The following is a 6,620-nucleotide window of genomic DNA, read 5'->3' on the forward strand; positions in this document are numbered from 1 at the left end:
TGGCTTCGACGGTTCAGGTCACACTGCTTATTTTCGCTGTCGCCGGGACCGCAGTTGTAAGAGAAAACGTTTAGTTCTTCATAATAGTAAACTCCGCAAATATCGTTGCTTTTGACCGTCACAGTTCTGATAATACAGTTTTCTAGGATCTCATCCATTGTGTAAGGTTCGAATTGAATGTTTCTGCAGTTACCTGGAAGGCATGTCCCTGTTGTGAAAACAAGAACCACAATGATACTCGAAAAGTAGAAAGGACTGATTTTGATTGACCGGAATATCAAAACTGTGAGGAGAAGGTCATTTACTTATCTCCTGAAGACAAGTAATTTATAGTGCCATGTGTACCCAAAAAATCTAATTTTTCGGTCACCAATAAAAAGAATAAATTGCAGTCTTTGTTACAAATATTGATGAAACCAGTATGATATCAACAAAGACAAATATTGCATTAGGACCATAGTTTTTCTTAAGCACCTTTCTCTTCCAAGTTTTCTAACTATGTTCTAGATTTGGCATAAAGCTTTAGTGCTAAATTTGCCTAATTCGTTTGGTTATTTTGTACATGTACATAAGATCGATTACTTTGAAGTGATGTACGCCTGATTATCAATAAAGTGCACTTTCTAGAGTTTCTTCTTTGGCTAAACTGAATTATTTCCAATGGAGATTTCATATATCGTTTTCAGTTAAGTGATCACTTTACAATTGGCCGCTATGTTGGTGCACGTGTAAACAGTAAACATACATCGCGTGAGCTTTAGCAAAAATGGTTTATGTGTGCGATTTTTGGCTGTGGAACCCGAACTGATCGCGATAAAGGAGTTTATATGGCAAGAATACCTTCAGTTATAACTAATCAAGGCGAAGAAATAAGAAATCTTTCCGAGGAAAGGCGAAAAAAATGGATTTCTGCCATCAGTGGAAAACACCTCACAGAGAACATTGTTGATTATGGACGAGTCTGTGGTAGACATTTTATATCCGGAAAAGCAGCAAAACTGTGTGATAGGTACTATCCAGGCTGGATTCCAACCCAAAACTTAGATCACGATAAATGTGATTCCGTCGAAAAGCTTCAAGCCGATCTAGAAACTGCCGCGAAACGAGACCAGAGAGCCAGAGATCGAGAGATGAAACGTATTGTGGCAGAAAATGAGGAGCGGCTCATGGAAGAAATCGAGGCCAAAAGACAAAAAATTGGTGAACCAGGAGAAAAGGTTACATACATTTCTTTCAATTCTGACTCGGCGATGAAAGTGGAAACTGAAACGGGAACAGCTACGCAAACAGAGCAGTTTTGCTATTTACTTCACACCTCGACTGCCAAACCACCATTCGATGAGGCTTACTTCGCAAATGGCAATGAAAATGTGAGATTTTACGCTGGGTTGCCTCCTTATGACGTCCTGCAAACAGTTTAACAGTATGTTACAAAATTCGTTGTAAGGAAGTCGCCAACTTGTACCAATTTCAAGTAATTTGTCCTCACTCTAATGAAACTTAAACTGAACATGCCAATGCAGGATTTTGCCTATCGCTTTGGAATTTCCGTTGCAAATGTTTCAAGGACATTCTCTGCTTGGATGGTCGTTCTTGATGTTCGATTAGTGCCCTTATTAAAGTAATAATCCAGATTTGGATTAAGGACTCGTTCATTCGCTGCGAGTGCCGCACTTTTGCCAACACGACAAAGTTGCTTGCGTTGATAATAATAATAATAATAATAATTGTAATAATAATAATATTTATATAGCGCGCACATCAAAAGCTTCTCGTGGCGCTTTACAATAATGTAACATAATAAAATAACCTCATAAACATAAATAAAATTCAATCAAACAGAAGAGAATTACTAGTTACAAATTTTGAAAAGAGAAAAGTCTTCATGTTCTTTTTAAAAATAGTTACCGAGCTAGATTTACAAATTGGAAAAGGAATACTGTTCCACAAATTAGGTGCGCACACAGGAAAAGCTCTGTCCCCGTAGGTCTTTGTCTTTGACACAGGTTGCACAAGATAGTCCATAGCGCTAGAACGTAAAGATCTTGATGATAACTTGATATTGAGTAGATCAAGAACATATGACGGACAGAGACCATTGACAGACTTGTACACCAGCCACAGAAGCTTGAACACAGTACGATAAGATATAGGAAGCCAGTGAAGCTGCACTAGTGAGGGAGTGACGTGATCAAGTTTGCCCTTGCAAGTGACAAATCGAGCAGCTGTATTCTGTATTTTCTGTATATGATATCCACTTGCACGTTGTAAACAAACCCCGAAACCATTTGATTGTAAGCCTCTAGACTGCGAAAGGGTTTAAATTGTTTTGTGGGTGTAAAAGCTGGTCTCCAGAACCAAACAACAAAGTAAATCAGTCGATTAAAACGACGGAAGACAGTCAGGTTCGAATTGTTTCCCCTCTCTCAAGGCAGGATAGATTCCAATCGTCGAGATTTTCTTTAGATAACGCTCTCTGACTTCCCATCCAGCCTTTTAGCGTAATCAGATAGTGGAGTTTGGACTACATTGTCTGGAACAGATGAAGGAATGGATTTTTTCTTTTGCTCAGAAGCCATATTTTTCGACTGTGATTTGACAAGCATTAAAACTTTGGATGCTGTTTGCATATATTTCTTGCTGAAACACGTGACTCGGATGGACACCAACATGGCGGACATTAATTCTGTGACGTCAGGTGAAAACGATCTATAAATCTATAAATATACATATTAAACCTCCCACACGGTATACATAACTTCCCCTCGATGGAACAATTTTCCAAATTCATTCGATCATTTTGGGCAGATCGATTAGTTTGGAGTGATAAATGCTGAGAGCATCATCAATTAACTACGCTATCTAAAGTGATACTTTTCTGAATTGCTTCGAAAAAATTTTTCTTTCTTCCATTTCCTTTATTAGGGTATTTGCAAAATTTAACACAAAAATAGAAGTGTATAACAAATAAACATGGCCTCAGTTTTGGTGGAGATGGCAACTATATAACCAAACTTTCCAATATTCCTTCCATATCGATCTTTCAAGTAAAACCGGAGCGTAGCCTACTACAAAATGAATAGGGAAAAATAAGTGATTCATACTTGCCTCCGTCAACTGGTGCTACAGAAAAAAGCAATGCAATTATTTCTACAAGGGAATTCAGCTCAATCATCTTCCTGGAAGGTCGCAGCAATACTTTGCACAAATGTCTTATCGATAACTGAGTCAGTGGCTGGTTCAGACAACAAATTGAATGAAGGAGCCTAACTCAGTTGGCTCAAAACAAACCACCTGCAATACGGAAAGCGCATGTGTCCTAAAAAGTCATTACACTCTGCTGGCGCCATCGATCCTGATACGACGATCCCATTACTATGTGTACTCTTGACCGAATTTCTTTATTTACTTTCTTTGACCTGTCCTAGTTTCTATCTTTCTCTTTATGTTTATTTGTTCTTTCCACACATGTAAATATTTTAAGTCTATCTTGTGAATATAAGTGATGAAGCCGTTAATTATTGAGGCCGCACTTTCCATGATCTACTCATTAAGAGGCTACTTTAAAGGACCATGTATATGACAAAACTTGTAAACAGCTACCATGATAGAGTGTTGTTTATTTGCTCTACATAAAGTTGCAGCAATATAGCGGAAGCCTTGAGCGTTTTTTCATGATACACGTGCACTGTTTGAAAATGTGCCATAAGTAGTCACTCTGCATCATACTGATTGCATTAAATTATATTGCGCGGTCGGTGATCAAGAGACACAAAGAATGTTATTACTTTGGTGTGAACCAGTATAAAAGATTATTTTTACCTCCAAAGTATGATTGGCATGAGTTCTTTAGAAAAAAATATTCGTACAATTAGCTTAGACATACACTTTTATACTGTAGTAATAGGAAGATACAGCCTACAGGACACTTCACTTTTCGTCTGTAATTACACTGAAGTGGATATTCTGATTGTGTTTCTCTCTGTAACTATGCCAGGCCTGTTATCTTCTGCGTGCAATTTTTTTTTTATCATGTCAATTGTATGGGGCTCGTCTTTGCACTGCTTCTCAAATGCCATTAACGGTGAGGAAAATAAACCAACATGAAAACGATGATGATTAAAATGATTCAATAACAAAATCCAGCCTAATTTTTTTATTTTCTTTTACAAATGCAAAGAACACGGTGGCAATGAATAACGAATTAAAACAAATCAATCAAGAAGATAGTAAAATCTCGATTGTCTGAAGTGTTTTTGTTGCATCAATGCAATATATTCAGTATCACTAGCATTAATTTCAAGCATGAGAAGAGAGGAAAACTTTACATTCTTGAATCCTAACATATAAAATGATAGTTGTAACATTTGTTTTAGATCTTTGTCGATCAATATTATTTGAAACAACAATAGAAGGCTACTCCCTCGATATGATGAAAACCCTGACGGCAGGAATTCGTAGGTCCTGTAAGAATCTCTGCACGATGGAAAGCCAATGTGTCTCCATCAACATTGGTGTGCCATTAAATGGCAAGGTTACTTGGGAGCTGAGTGATTCTGAACAATTTTAGTATCCAGCAGATTCTTGACCCAAGAGAAGGCTTTATTTACAGAGCCATTCAGGTGAATATATCAGCGTTGATGATGCTACATCCGGGTTATAATGAGATCAGTTATTCCCTCCACGCTTATGAGAATAAGTGGGTATACAGGCGAACTGTTAGGGAAACCTGGACCAATATCCCTGGACCAATATCCCAATTAGGAAGAGAATAACATCAACAATCGTTTCAAGTTAGAAGAACTTTGATAGGGGCCTTACGGCTAAGGTCTGTGATCCGGAGACATAGCCTTTTCTTCGTATAGTTCATGCGCGCACAGCTATCCCTCCAACTATCGTAAATTACTCGTACTCCCCTTAACTAAAATCGTCAAAGAAGTCGTCACACTCGCGCGACGCTATTCCATTGCCTTTGCTTACCGCAGAACTATTGCTCCAATAAACCCTGCAAGAATAACAGAACGTGCTTAAATGGATTTACTAAAAAGAAATATGTCTGTGAGTGTAAAAGTGGATATGCGGGAAACAACTGTGAGAAAGGTAAAAACTTGATTTATTGTCAACTCTTTGTCGCCAGACCAGTACAGATGAATAACTCATCAAAGTTTTTCGCGTTTTAGGGGTGAATTTTCCTTTAATTATATATATATAAATATGTGCCAGTTCTATTTAAACAATAGAGTGTTTCTGTCGAGGAACTATCGGCTGATAGTTGCCCCGCGGAAATTTGATGCTCTTAAAAAAAATATCGCTTCGAGGGCAAATATGCTAGTTTCAAGAACATCAAATTTCCAAGGGGCAACTATCAGACCGATAGTTCCGAGACATAAACACTGTATTGTTTTTATTGTTCACCACTAAATTTTCTTCCGCGCCTACAGCTTGTCACAAATGTCAATAATTCGCAACCGTACATTGGCTAAATAATACGTTATACCTGTCAGAATTGAAAAGTCACTGTTTTTCCGATCTGCCTAAATTCGCGGCCGTCAAACTATTCAAAACTTTTCACGGATGAGTACTATCAATCCAGGTATTTTCCGCGGACGGGCACTACCTATCCGGGTATTTTCCGCGGGCGGGCACTATCCATCCGGGTATTTTCTGCTGGTGAGCACTATGGGCTGATAGTGTCTCTCCACGGATGAACACTATCGCGTCACGTGATCGATTTAAACCAATAAGAACCAGAGAAAATTTAGTGGTGAACTATAAGGGCTGATAGTGTCTTTCCACGGATGAACACTATCGCGTCACGTGATCGATTTAAACAAATAAAATTTACTGGTGAACTATAATCAATAATAATTTTAATTTCTTTTCCGTCAAATGGAATTGTTTTCATTTGGACCATGGACCAGAGTTGTTTCCTGTTGATTGTGACCAGACAAGCGATGGAGGTACTATAATTGTTATGTTCATCTGTCTTGACAATTACAGTCAAAATGATTTCATGATAATGCCATGACAATATTCTCTTCTATTTTCTTTGGCGCTTTGCACATAATAAAACAATGAGAGCGAATCAATTGAACGATTTTTTTAGTTATACAGGGAATCATGAGGCGTAGCATTTCGCATAGCATTGCACTTATGAGAGTTCGGAAAAATTCAGGCAATGAAAAAAACTTTTATAGCATATTTCAAAAACTCCATCGCTGCTCAGTAATCCCAACAAAAGTTAGTAGAGATATTATCTTGGAACATATATACGTACCAAAGTAATCAGAAAATGAAAGAGTAACAGCTTTTACATATTCATCTGTTATCAGGTTGGACAATGATTTTCAAAGTTGTTGGGGGTATCTCTTTGCCAAAAGTGAGCGACCTATGGAGTGCAGACGAAACACAGTCGGAGAACATGAGTGCAGCCCTTGACACTACGAAAACTTACCCGGGCCATGTCAAGAACCGGGTAGTTATAAACTGGCAAACATTCAACCCAAAAGAGGTACGATAGTCACATGTACACATAGGTAAGTCAACAGAGTTTCCAAGCGTTCCTGTACTTATTGCCGTGAGGTACAGTGAATTATAGTTCACCAAAGTGTAGTGAGTAA

The sequence above is a fragment of the Stylophora pistillata genome, chromosome 1 (assembly GCF_964205215.1).
Source record: "Stylophora pistillata chromosome 1, jaStyPist1.2, whole genome shotgun sequence".
In the NCBI taxonomy this organism is placed as follows: Eukaryota; Metazoa; Cnidaria; class Anthozoa; order Scleractinia; family Pocilloporidae; genus Stylophora; species Stylophora pistillata.